Raw genomic sequence first — 14,147 nt, forward strand, 5'->3', positions numbered from 1 at the left:
TTGCTTTCATATCCAGCCTTCACTTCTACTATTACCTGCATCCAAGTTTTGTTCTAGCAGGACTCATAACTTGAGTATTTTTATGATTTTTTTTGTCATTCTCCTCTCTTTTTTTCCTTTTTGTACACTCCCTTATGCCTGGAATGCTATTCTTTTCTCTGTTCACCCTCATAATTTTCTTTTTTAAAAAAATGATACATTACATTTATTTATATATATATATAAATATGTATATATGGTAAATTTGGGGTACATGTGATAATTTAATGCATTCATATAATTTGTAAAGATCAAATCTCTGTAACTAGGATATCCATCACCTTAAATGTGTGTCTTTTCTTCATTCTAGAAACATTCAAATTGTTCTTTTCTAGCTATTTTGAAATATATAATAGATTATTGTAAACTATAGTCAACCTACTGGTCTTTCAAACACTAGGTCTTATTCCTTCCACTAAACTGTATAATTGTACCCATTAACCAATTTCTCTTTATTCCTCCCTTTCCACTCCCTTACCTTCCCAGACTATGGTAACCACCAATCTATCTCTCTATCATCATGAAATCCACCTTTTTAGCTCCCACATATGAGTGAAAACATGCAATATTTGTCTTTCTGTGTTTGGCTCATTTCACTTAATGACCTCCTCTTCCTTCTATGTTGCTGAAACTGACAGAATTTCATTCTTTTTTATGGTTGGATAATATTCCATTGTGTTTATATACCACATTTTCTTTATCTATTCATCTGTTGATTTGCACTTAGGTTGATTCCATATTTTGGTTATTGTGAATAGTGCTGCAATAAACATGGGAATGCAGACACCTCTTAGATATGGTAATTTCCTATCCTTTGGATGAATACCAGTGGTACAATTACTGGATCATATGATAGTTTTATTTTTAGTTTTTTGAGGAACTTTCATAATTTTCCCATAGTGGCTCCACTAATTTACACACCCACCAATAATGTACAAAGGTTCCATTTCCTTTTCATCCTTATCAGCATCTGTTACTCCCTGTATTTCTGATAGAAGTCAGGGTTAAAGCATTGGACTGCAGACCAAGAGCATTTTTTCATATACATGTTGGCCATGTTTATTTTCCTTTGAAAAAATGTCTATTCAGATATTTTGCTCACTTATTAAGCAGATTGTTAATTTATTTTTGCTATTGAGTTTTTTGAGCTCCTTATATATTCTGGTTATTAATCACTTGTCAGATGGATAGTTTGCAAATATTTTCTCCCATTTTTGGGGTTGTGTCTTCACTTTGTTGATTATTTTCCTTTTGGTACAGGGAGTTTATAGCTTGATGTAATCCCATTTGTCTATTTTTGCTTTAATTGCTGGTGCTTTTGAAGTCTCCTGAAAAAAGAACACGGACCATACCAGTGTCCTGTTGCATTTCCCTAATGTTTTCCTTTAGTAGTTTTATAGTTTCAGGAGTTAAATTTAAATTTTTAATCCATTTCGATCTGATTTTTGTGTATGATGAAAAATTGGGGTCTAGTTTCATTTTTCTACATATTGTTACTCATTTTTCTTAGCATTATTCATTTAAAACACTATCCTTTTCCCATTGTATGTTCTTGGCAACTTTGTCAAAAATGAATTGGCTGTAAATGCATAGATTTATATCTGGGTTCTCTGTTCCGTTCCATTGATCTCTGTCTGTTTTTATGCCAGTACCATGGTGACTTGGTTACTATAGTTTTGTAGTATATTTTGAAGTCAGGCAGTATGATGCCTCCAGTCTTGTTCTTTTTGCTCAGGATTGCTTTGGCTATTTGAGGTCTTTTGTGGGTCATATGCATTTCAGGATTGCTTTTCCTATTGATATGAATACTGTCTAGTATTTTTATAGGAATTGTATTGAATCTGTAAATTTTTTGTATAGTATTGTCATTTTAACAATATTAGTTCTTCTAATTCATAAGAAGGGAATGCCTTTCCATTTATTGTGTTCTTTTCATTTTCTTTCATCAGTGTTGTATAGTTTTCCTTGTGTATATCTTTTACTTCTTTGTTTAAATTGATTCCAGGGCTTTTATATTTTTGTAGTTATTGTAAATAGGATTGCTTTCTTGATTTCTTTTTCAGATTGTTCTCTTAAGTCATATATAAATGTCACTGGTTTTTGTATGCTGATTTTGTTTCCTGCAACTTTACTGAATTTATTAGTTTTAATAGATTTTTTGTGGTGTTTTAATGTTTTTCTAAGTATAAAATCATGTCATATGCAAACAAGTCTAATTTGACATCTTTCTTTCCAAATTTGAATGCCCCTTAGTTCTTTCCCTTGCCTGATTGCTCTGGCCAGTACTTCTAGTATCACGTTGAATAAAAGTGGTTAAAGTGGGCATCGTTGTCTTATTCAAGATCCTAGAGGAAAGGCTTTCAATTTTTCACTGTTCAGTACCATGTTAGCTGTGGGTTTGTCATATATGGTCTTTATTATTTTGAGGTATGTTCCTTCCATACCCAGTTTGTTGAGGATTTTTGTCTTAAAGGGATGTTGAATTATATTGAATACTTTTTCAGCATGTATTGAAATGATTATATGGATTTTGTCTTTGTTATTGTGATGTATCATATTTATTGATTTGCATATGTTAAACTCTTTTTGCATCCCTGGGATGAATCCTACTTGAACACAGTGAATGATCTTTTTATTGTGTTGTTCAATTTGGTTTGCTAGTATTTTGTTGAAGATTTTTGCTTCTATGGTCATCAGAGATGCTGGCTTGTAGTTTTCCTTTTGTGTTGTGTCCTTGTCTGGTTTTTATATAAGGGTAATGCTGGCCTTGTAGAATAAGTTTGGAAGTATTTTCTCCTCTTCAATGTTTTTGAAGAGTTTCTGTAGAATTGGTATTAATTCTTCTTTAAATGTCTGATATAATTCAGCAGTGAATCTATCAGGTCCTGGGCTTTTCTTTGATGGGAGACTTTTTTATGGCTTTGATCTCATTTATCATTATAGGTTTGTTGAAATTTTCTATTTCTTCATGGTTCATTCTTAGTTGGTTATATATGTTCACAAATTTCTCCATTTATTTTTGGTTTTCAAATTTGTTGGCATATAGCTTTTCATAATAGTCTCTGATGATTCTTTGTGTTACTGTGGTCTTAATTGTTCAATTTTTTTCATTTCTGATTTTATTTGGATCTTCTTTTATTTAACTAAAAGTTTTTATTTTGTCTATTTTTTCAAAAAATAACTTTTTGTTTTGTTGATCTTGTGCATTATTTTCTAAGTTTTGATTGAAGTTATTTCTCCTCTGACCTTTATTATTTCTTTTTTTTTTCCTGCTAATTTTGGGTTTGGCTTATTATTGCTTTTGGAGTTCCTTGAGGTGCATCCTTAGGTTGCTTATTTGAAATCTTTCTCCCTTTTTTGATATAAGCATTTATTGCTATGAACTTCCCTCTTAGTATTCCTTTTGTCATACCTCATAGATTTTGGTATGTTCAAGTTTCATGTTCATGTCTTTAAATAATTTTTTTATTTCCTTCTTAATTTCCTCTTTGACCCATTGGTCATTCACAATCCTATTGTTTACTTTCCGTGGTTGTGTATTTTCCAAGGTTGTTATTGGTTTCTAGTTTTATTCTGTTGTGGTCAGAAAAGATACTCAATATAATATGTACTTTTCTGAGTTTGCTGAGACTTGTTTTGTGGCCTAATGTATGATCAATTCTGGATAATATTTCATGTGCTGATAAAAATAATGTATATTCATTAGGAGCTGGGCGAAATGGTCTATAAATTACAATTACGCTTATTTGGTCTAATGTGTAGTTTAATTCCAGTGTTTCTTTGTTTACCATTTTTTGTCTCAATGTTCTCTCCTTTACTGAGAGTGAGGTGTTGAAGTCCCCTGCTATCATTGTAGTCAGTATATCTCCCCATTTGTATCTACTAATGTTTGCTTTATTATTTGGGAGCTCCAATTATTATGTCGTCTTGATGAATTGACCCTTTTATCTTTATATAGTGACTATATTTGTCTCTTTTGACAGTCTTTAATTTTTAGTCTATTTTATCTGATATAGGTATAACTACTCTGCTCTTTTTTGGTTTCTAGTTGCATGGAACACTTTTTTCCCACTCTCTTTCAGTTTCTGGATTTATAGGTGAAATGGGTGTCTTGTAGGCAGCATATCGTAGGGTCTTATCTCTATCCATTCAGCTACTTTATGCCTTTTAATTGGAGAATTTAGTCAATTTACATTCAGAGTTATTATTAATAATTCAGAACTTACTGTGATAATTTTGTTGCTTGTTTTTGGTTATTTGGCAATTCCTCTCTTTTTTTTCTTTCTTTCTTACCATCTTCCTTTGTGGTTAAGTGATTTTCCTTGGTAGTGTGTTTTAATATATTTACTTTTTATTTTCAGTGAATCTGTTATAGGCTTTTGCATTGTGGTTACCATGAGGCTTACAAAAACCATCTTATAGATATAATAAGTTATTTTAAGGAGATGACAACTTATCTTACATTGAAAACAAACAAAGAAGCAAATAAAAAAGTTTTTAAAGGCTCCACATTTTAACTTTATCCTTCATCTTCACATTTTGACTTTGTTGACTCAATTTATATATCTTATATTGCCTATCTCTTATCAGGTTGCTGTAACAATTATTGATTTTGATAGATTTGTCTTTTGAGCCTCACACTAGTGTTATTAGTGAATGGCAAATTACAGTTACAGTATTAGAGTATTCTTGGTTTGTCTATGTACTTAATTTTACTAGTGGGTTTTATAGCTTCAAATATTTTCTTTTTTTCGTGTTAATGTTTTTTTTCTTTCAGATTGAACAACTTCCTTCAGCATTTCTTTTAAGATAGGCTAATAGTAGTCAATTCTCCCAGTGTTTGTTTGTCTGAGAAAGATTTATCTCTTATTCATATTTAAGGTTGGCTTTATTGGATATACTATTTTTGAATGGCATTTTTCTCTTCAGTACTTTGGAATTATTCCATTACCTCCTAGCTTGTATTGTTTCTGTTGAGAAGTCTGTTGCCAGATGAATTGGAACACTTTTACACTCTATTTGCTTCTTTTCTTTTGCTACCTTTAAGATCTTCTCTCTGTTCTTGGCTTTTGAGAATTTGCTTATTATATGTCTTGGTGTAGTCTTATTTGGGTTGAATCAGCTTGGTGTTCTCATAAACTTTCTGTACCTGGATATTTATATCCTCAAATTTTGGGATGTTTTCCGTTATTATCTCTTTGAATAAACTTCCTAGCCTTTGCTTTTGTTCAACTTCCTCTTGAATACCAATAATTCTTAGATGTGGTCTTTTGAGATAATTTTCTTTATCTCATGGGCAATCCTCTTCCTTTTACTCTTGTGTCTTTTTTCTCCTCTGACTGTATATTTTCACACAGTCTGTTTTCAAGGTCACTGCTTCTTTCCTCTGCTTGATCCATTCTGCTGTTGAGTACCCCTAATTAATCTTTTAGTTCAGCAAATATAGTTCTCAGTTCCAAGGTTTCTATTTATTTAAAAGATATTCCAATTTCATTAAATTTAACTAATAAATTTCTGAATTGTTTTCTTTGTTATCTTCAAAATCATTGAGTTCCCTTAAAATTGCAATTTTTAATTCTTTTGTCAGAGAATTCATATATCACTGTCTCATTAGAGTCAGTCACTGGTTTGTTGCTTTATATATTTGAGGAGGTTGTGATTCCCTGTTTGCTGTTGTTTCTTGTAGATATATATCTGTGTCTTTGCATTAATGGATTAGTAATTTATTCTAGTCTTCTATGTCTGGCCTGTTTTTCGGTTTTGGCTTTTGTTTGTTTTTAAGAGATGGGGTCTTGTTCTACCACCCAGGCTGGTGTGTAGTGGCATGATCATACTAGCTCACTGCAGCCTCAAACACCTGTGCTCCAGGGATCCCCTTGCCTCAGCCTCACAAGTAACTGAGACTACAGATTTATGCCACTATGTATGGCTAATTAAAAAACGTTTTAGCAATGGGGGTCTCACTGTGTTGCCCAGGCAGGTCCCAAGCTTTTATCCTCAAACAATCCTCCCACTTCAGCCTCCTGAGTAGCTGCAGCTGCAAGTTTTGATTTCCATTGGATATTTTTGCTTAGAAATTATTTTTAATTTAAGTGTTTATTTCCTTTCTTTTTTTTCCCCCACTAGGTTGCTGCCTCCTATTTGGCACTAGATGGTGTAGTAAGACTATGTTTACCTTAGTTTTAGTAAACAATTTGGGACAGGGAGTACCACCTGTCCCAAATAGGGAAGGTTCCAAAGGGAATATCCAGGTAGTGTAGCAAAAGTGGCTACAGGTTCATGCCTAGTGGTCTTGTACAATGAACTTCCCACGGAATGGTGAAATTGAACAGCTACTCTGATTTGGTGTCTCCTTTGGCTGAGTTACAGAGCAGAGTCCAAGGCTGGGGATGGAAGTTCCACCTCCCTACTTTTTATCTGGCTGTGCTCAGTTATATTTCTCCCTTCAGGCATTTCTCATGCTTCCAATGGGTTGAAGCAGGGACAACCCAAAGGAGTTCACTTGAGTTTCCTGCCAGCAAACTGAAGGTGGGGAAGCTGGCTTTCCACCCCAGTCCTACTTTTTTTCAGTGTAGAAACTGTGAATTTTCCCTGTCCCAAATTGTTTACTAAAACTAAGGTAAACATGGGCTTACCACACCATCTAGTGCCAAAAAGGAGGCAGCAACCTAGTGGGGCCGGGGAAGAAAGAAAATAAATACTTAAATAAGTTAAAAATAATTTCTAAGCAAAAATATCCAATAGAAACCAAAACTTGTACCTGTAGCTACACAGGAGGCTGAAGTGGGAGGATTGTTTGAGGCTAAAAGCTTGAGACCTGCCTGGGCAACATAGTGAGACCCCCAATGCTAAAACTTTTTTTTAAATTAGCCAGACATGGTGGCATGCAACTGTAGTCTCAGTTACTTGGGAAAATTTTCCACATGCTTGGTTCTCAGCAGGTCATGAAGAGGGGTGCTGCAGATATGGAAGTCTGCTTCTCTTACTGTCTGTTTGGAGTTTTTTCTGCTTCTCTGTGGCCCTGAAAAGTGTCTCACCTTCTTATTTGAGTTCTGAGATATTGCTGATGATAATCTTGGTGCTGCATATTTGATTTTGGTTTTCTGTTGGGGGAGTAAAGCAAGCTTGCTTCTATGCTGCCATTTTGGAACCAGAAGTCCCTAACTGCTACATTTTCTAATCATTCTTCTACTCTGAGTTCGTCATCACCTCCTTTAGGGAATCTTTATTGCCTTTCAACTCTTGGTAAGATTATATGCTATTCTTGAATTTAACATAGTGTTCTATGCTTTTCTGCATCACACAAGCTTACCACCAGGGACAGTGAATTTCAAGAACCATTTGTTATTCACTTTTATTTTTCTTTCAACCAGCAGAGTGCCTAGCATATATTATGTATTTAGTAAAAATTGGTGAAATTAAGCTAAACAGTTGACCAAGCTTAGACACTGAATGATAATAACCTCAAAGCCTTATATTCTATCTCCTCATATGTTTCAGAACTCAACTCTATAAATAAATCCCCATTAAATTTTCTTTATGTTAGATTGCAGCTGTATTTTGAAAATTAAGGAGGAAGATTTCAGATCCTGATCTTCCCATTTTTAACTTGCTGATCAAGGTATCAATGTCTTAAGCAGATATTTAACCATATGTAAAACTTGACAAGTTCAAGAGTAGAATCCCCAGAATCCATATGTTCATTTAATCAGTATTACTAGGCAAGGCATCTTTATAAAGTATTTTTATTTTTATTTAAAAAAAGTAGATTACAATTTTCCACTAATTATAACTGTGGTAGAAATCAGTATGGTAATATCAGAAAGCATGGAAATATACAGAGAAAGAAAACAAAAATCAGTCATAATTCTGCCACCAAAGATAACAACTGTTAAAATTTGGTGCATGGTCTGCCAGAATTTTCCATGATATTTCTTTGCAACAATACTACAATTTGCTGTTTTGAGGTCTCTTTCATTTTTTTTTTTTCTTAGCAATATAAGAACATCATTTTTCCAGGCAATAAAGATTTGCCTCTAATGCTGTTTTTAATTTCAGCTTGGTGTTTTATTGTATGACTATAACCCTTTATTATGAACATTGAAGTTTCCAAAAACTATTATGAAATTTTTATGTACATATTGTTGCTATATTATCTATTTAGATAGTTTGTGTGATGGGGTTTTTATTTACATATATTAGTATAGGGTTTAAGTATGCAATTACATTTTAGAATCTTGTTTATGTGGATGTCACCCTTGAAAACATGGACAAATAAAGGGCCACAATAATTCATGTCTTCCAGTTCTGTAGCTAAGATGAAAATAATACTTATTTGTAGATTTTTGGTGGTGATTTTGCAAGTCATTCATTTATGTGGGGTTGGTAAGTCATGTAACTTTATGCTTTTCAATGCTTTGCCAGTAAAATGGAACTTATAATACTTGCCTCATCCTCCATGGTGAAGACAGGAGAGTATATCTAAGCACTGAGAGAAGTAAAATCACATATAGATTATGATTTTCTAGTTTTTCTCATTGTTCTTCCTTATTGTGATTTTGTTTGGCATTAGTTTTTCCACTCATCCATCTTATCATAAATGATGACTCTCTTAGGTATAATTTCCTTTTTGTTCGTGTGTGTTACATGGGTTTCTTTTCTTACAAGGCAATATTTAGTGCGACACAGGAACACATAATAAATATATTTTTAAATTACATTTCAAAGTGAGGTATTGTATCAAAGTGAACCTTAAAATATGGGAAGCCTCTGAAGTGGAGGAAAAGATGAAACAAATGGATTAAATGAGATGTGGCCACCACGGGGGATATTCTACTTCATAGAAGTCCTAGAAATCTCAATGAAATTACTACATAATTTATGCAGGTTCATAAATAATCCATCTCAACCTTTTTCTTTAAGAAGTCAGTTTTCAAGTACATAAACTAAGCAATCCTGGTGACCCACCTCCAACATGAGATGGGGAAATCTATTTCAAGCTTAAAAAATGACTTCTTGGCTTGTGGTTAATGGAATATTTGCCAGTTTCTTTATCGAGGCCAAAGGGACATTAGAAAATGCACACTCTTTGATCATTTATTAATGCACCATGCTCTGTGACTGTTAAAATAATTTTAGCATTCAGGAATTGGCCTAGGAGAGTGGAAGAAGCTTGAGAGAATGGCCGAACTGTATTTTGAAAAGTGCTTTTACCGTCCTGGCTAAACTGTGCTATATAATTCTTGTCCTTGCTATAATTAGACACAGGTATCAGTATTACAATACCATTTTTATTAATGGGGAAAAAAGGAGCAGGGGAGATAAAGAGGTGGTGTTTTATTCTTTGAATAACTCAGAGTCTGCACAAAAAATGAGAGCACTAGGTTCTGATCCAGAATTCCAGCCACCCTATCATCCTGCATTCCAAGGCTCATAAGTAACTTAAAGTATTAGATAGTATAGATTTCCTTTCAATGATGGATGAAGGTCTTACCTTAGTCATGATAGGAGCCTGACATGTGCCTAAAAACTGGGGATTAGCCCTGTGGTGACCAGACATGATTGTCCCTATCTTCCTGGAGAGATGTTCCATGAGTGAAGAGATCATCCATCATCAGTAAAAACAACATTCCCTTCAGCCTTCTAACACAAAGGATTTGTCTCCCAAATGTGCACATCTGGAAATCTTATCTAGGCTTGCATAATGGCCAGTGTTTAAGCATAATCTGTGTATAAGTAAATTCAGCTGAGAGGCAAACTCTGAAGCCTTGGCACTACTGAGTTCTATTCTGTTAAGTTTTACTGTCTGCACAAGAAAATTAACAGGAGGTGGACAAGAGGCTCTAAACAGATGACTTTACAAAGAATATGGCCATGCTTCCTGACATAAAATTGTATTTGCTATGCAGCACCACTGTATGGTTAAGCAGCTCTCAGTGCTATGAGCCAGTTCCTCTGCTCTTTTGGACAAAACTGTCTTCTGATTTTAGGGATGTGTGTCCATGAGGAAGGGTGGGTATACAAGAGGGTACTGAATTTATGTTCTTTGTATATTATTGGCAATGAATGTTCCAACTTTCTTGCATAGATTATCTGTACTAATCTCTAAAAAGTCTTCAGAGGGACATTATTGTATAGTTGAGAAATCTGATATACAAAGGGTGACTTGACATGGCTAGAAGTGATGTAACACACATTAAAATCCATCGATATAACTTCATTAGTTTTCATATCATTTCTTCCATGAACATTTTCAAGATTCCACCATTGGGCATTTGTTGACTTTTTCCTTCTGTTAAATTGCTGGAGAAAATTACCAGAAAGCCGCTTCTGCTGATGAAGAGAATTGGTGTAGATGGAAGGACCACATGGAGTCCATGGGGACAGCTGCTGGCTTACCTAGTGTTGGTGATGTTATTGAAAATCCAAACTCAAGAAATCACACGATTTTCTGCCTTCTCTTGGTTTTCAGGGATCTTCCATGTGGATGACTATTGGTGGGATTATCATTGATGGAGCAATGCATGCCTTATTATAAGCCTCTTTCAAACCAAGCTGCTTATAATTTGATCTGTGGTTTTGCAGAGGTTCTGGGCCTTTATTGAAAGCTCAGAGTTCTTCAATAATACCAGGTGAAAATGGAAAGAAATACCATTTCTAAGAGGGAGTTCTGATACTTCTTTTTGTCTCTGTAGCATTTAGAAAACTGGGAATGTTTTAGTTTCATCAAGATCTTATTCAATGTATTACATTAGGTAAGAGTTGGTCTCGTCAGTCAGGCAGATCTAAGTTTAAATTGTGGCTCTGCCACTTCTAAGTTCTCTGACTGTAACAACAACTTTAACAACTTTACCTGAACTGGTTTTGCTATCTGTGAAACAGAGACCTTCATAATTCCTTACCTTATAGGGTTGTTTTGACACTTAAATAAAATAGTTGTGGTAAATCACTTAGTACAGAGCTGGGTAATTTGATGTTGATTGTTATGTTTATTTTTACATACTGATTCAAATGATTCTAGAAAACATTTATGACATTATTAAGCAAAAGTAGTAGAGGATGATGCCCACAGTTGTTGCAACTATATAAAAATAAAAATGATTACAAATGGAGGCAGAATAGCTGAGCTTTACACCTTGGCCTTTGGAGTCTGACCTGAGTTCAAATTTTGGTCCAAAAACTTCTCTGTGTGATTCTGGAATTTTTTCTTAACCATCCTAAGCCTCAGTTTTCCCTTATGTGAAATAAAGTTAATTATAGTTCATATATAATCAGGGTGCTTTAAGGATTAAATGAGATTGGTCCTATAAAGTTCTTAGAGCAGTGTCTGACAAGTAGCAAGAGAGCAATAAATGTTAAATATTGCAAGGCAGTAATAAATATATTTATTTCAGTCTGATGAGATTGTCAGCATTTTAACTTAAGTAACATTTATCTAAGACTATTTTTTTCATTGTTATCTTAGTGTTAAAGTGGGAACCCTTCCACAGAATCAGTGTAATCCAAGTCTGCCTTTAGAATTAAAATTCGAAGTGGTATTTGTGATTTCAATATTTATGTCCCCTGACTCTTGTGATCATTTTTAGTAGAAATTCCCTGAAAATATCCAAGGAAGCCCACCTTGTGACAACCCAGACTAAAGAAGACAAATCAAAGGAAGCAAAAAGAGGACATGAATAGTTCTTTGCTATATATGAAAACAGGATTGTTGTTTGGGAATATACTTTTCCAGATGAGGAAGTTGAAATATAATGAGAACCTCATTTTTAGTTCCCTATGGGAACAAGGATGACAGGGCCATCCTTGTGAGTGGAGAAGCAAAGGAAGTGGCGTGATGATTCCAGTAATGTCATCGTTATCAATTAGGCCCACCAAGATCCCCTGAGATGCATGCACTTCTAGTCTCCAAGTCTGTCACATGGAACCTGTGTGTCAGAGCCAGGAGTGACCTTAGCAAACACCTTGTCAAACCTTCTCATTTGCAGAATGGTGAAGTGAATTGGTGCTTATGCAGCTGATACGTGGAGTAACCACTGCTTAAACATTCTCTCACAGCTCCTAGTCTAGTGCTTTTTCCACTCTGTAGGGACCTCTCTGCTCTAGCCAAATTTGAAGAAATTACCTTACAGAGAAAGGCACATTCAATAAAAAAATTAAACAGTTTGGGGGCCAGGAAAGTTCCTTAACTTCTCTGAATTTCAATGGCCTTAACTGCACTGAGTTGAAATGAGTAAATTAGATAATGTCTTCATAACATCAGCCAATAACAATAAAAATTAACAAATATTGAGCACTTATCATGAGCCAAATGTTACTCTAACTGCTGTCTTATATAACTATCTCAATCTTCAGAATAATTCACATTGTGGAGTAGTTACTATCATTATCTCCCTGTGATAATGGAGACAAAATGAATTGCCCAGAGTCATATGGTAGGTGATGGAGTGAGATTTTATTAGTGTTCTGACTTCAAAACCCACATTCCCATTTATCATGAAATTCTGCCTCCTTAGTGGGTGCTGCATACGTGGAAGCTGCTACTATTATGACCAACCTTACCTAAGGTACACTGACAACCTGAGTGATAATGGCATTTGCTTTCTGGTAGCATTTTGTCAGTATCTGTGGCACAGTAAAGGCAAAATAGGTGATGTCTCTAATAGCTAATCAGAACAGTTTCCCTGATTGTTTGGATTGCTAACTTAGTTCTTAATGCCCAGGTAATTGCAAAAATGGCTCTAAGTGAATGCAAGATGAGAGGGCCCCCAAATTAAGGTGCATGCCAGCAAGTGATGCTTCCCTCCTTTCAAAGGGAGAATAAAGAAAGATACTAATGTTTGTGAAGTGCTTGCTATGGGCTGAGAACTTTGCCATTTGATTTGCATAGTTCTCTCTCTCTCTCTTTCTCTTTGAGACAGAGTCTTGCTTTGTTGCCTAGGCTGGAATGCAGTGGAGCAGTGATCTCAGATCTTGGCTCACTGCAACCCCCACCTTCCAGGTTCAATCAGTTCTCCTGCCCCAGCCTCTGGAGTAGCTGGGATTATAGGTGTCTACCACTATGCCCTACTAGTTTTTTGTACTAGTTTTCAATGTACTATTTTTATAGAAATGGAGTTTTACCATGTCGGCCAGGATTCTCCCCAACTCCTGACCTCAAGTGATCCGCCTAACTTGGCCTTCAAAAGGGCTGGGATTACAGGTGTGAGCCACCGCACCCGACCACGTAGTTCTCTCAATTAAATTTTGTTATAACCCACAAAGGTCTTTGCAATTGTTTTTGTTTTATGAATGAGTTCACTTAAACTCAGAGAAAGAAAATAACTTTTTCATAGCTGTATGACAAATCAAGTGTCAGAGATAAAATTTGAACCCAAGTCTGTGGGCCATCAAAGACCGTGAACTTTCTTTATCACACTACCTTCTGGACAGGTTTATTTTTATCTTTTGACTTCTCTTGACCACAGTGAGACGAACACACACTCCCCCAGTGCACACAGGTAACCTTCCTCACACATACAAACCCTGCCTGTCACAGCCGTCTTCCTCCCCTCCCTTCATGTGGGGTGGGTCCTTTGAGGAATCCTCCTCTTCTTCATTGTGCTAATTAGATTGATTCCTAGGAATTGATGAAAATGGACAGACATGTGCTAATGGAGGTTCTGAATCACTGCACTAATGCACTGCATCATTTATTCATCTATGCAGACCTATATGAGTAGAAAGAAAGCTGTGCCTCCTTGTAATAAAACCCAGATGAGCTTGCAAAGTGTAATCAAGTCCACTGGGCATTTAAATTCTGAGGCACACTTCAAGGCTGCTCTTTGAACAGGTGCTACAGCTGAGCCGTGGGGAAATTACATGAAATACTGAATTCACCCAGAAGACAGTGAGTGTCCCAAAGGAGGTAAATAGGAACTTCTGCATCAGAATCCAGGGCTTACTCCTGGGGCCCGCCTTCTGGCTTCAGATCATGAGAGTAAGAAAGGCCTGGCTTGGAATTTGCATGAAGGAAGATAGCTTTGTGTGTGTGTGTGTGTGTGTGTGTATGCGTGTGTGTGTGCATTTCTGTCTTTCACTTGTTCATTCTTTCAACAAGTGTTGAGACTCTA

This window comes from Papio anubis, chromosome 12 (genome assembly GCF_008728515.1).
Source record: "Papio anubis isolate 15944 chromosome 12, Panubis1.0, whole genome shotgun sequence".
In the NCBI taxonomy this organism is placed as follows: Eukaryota; Metazoa; Chordata; class Mammalia; order Primates; family Cercopithecidae; genus Papio; species Papio anubis.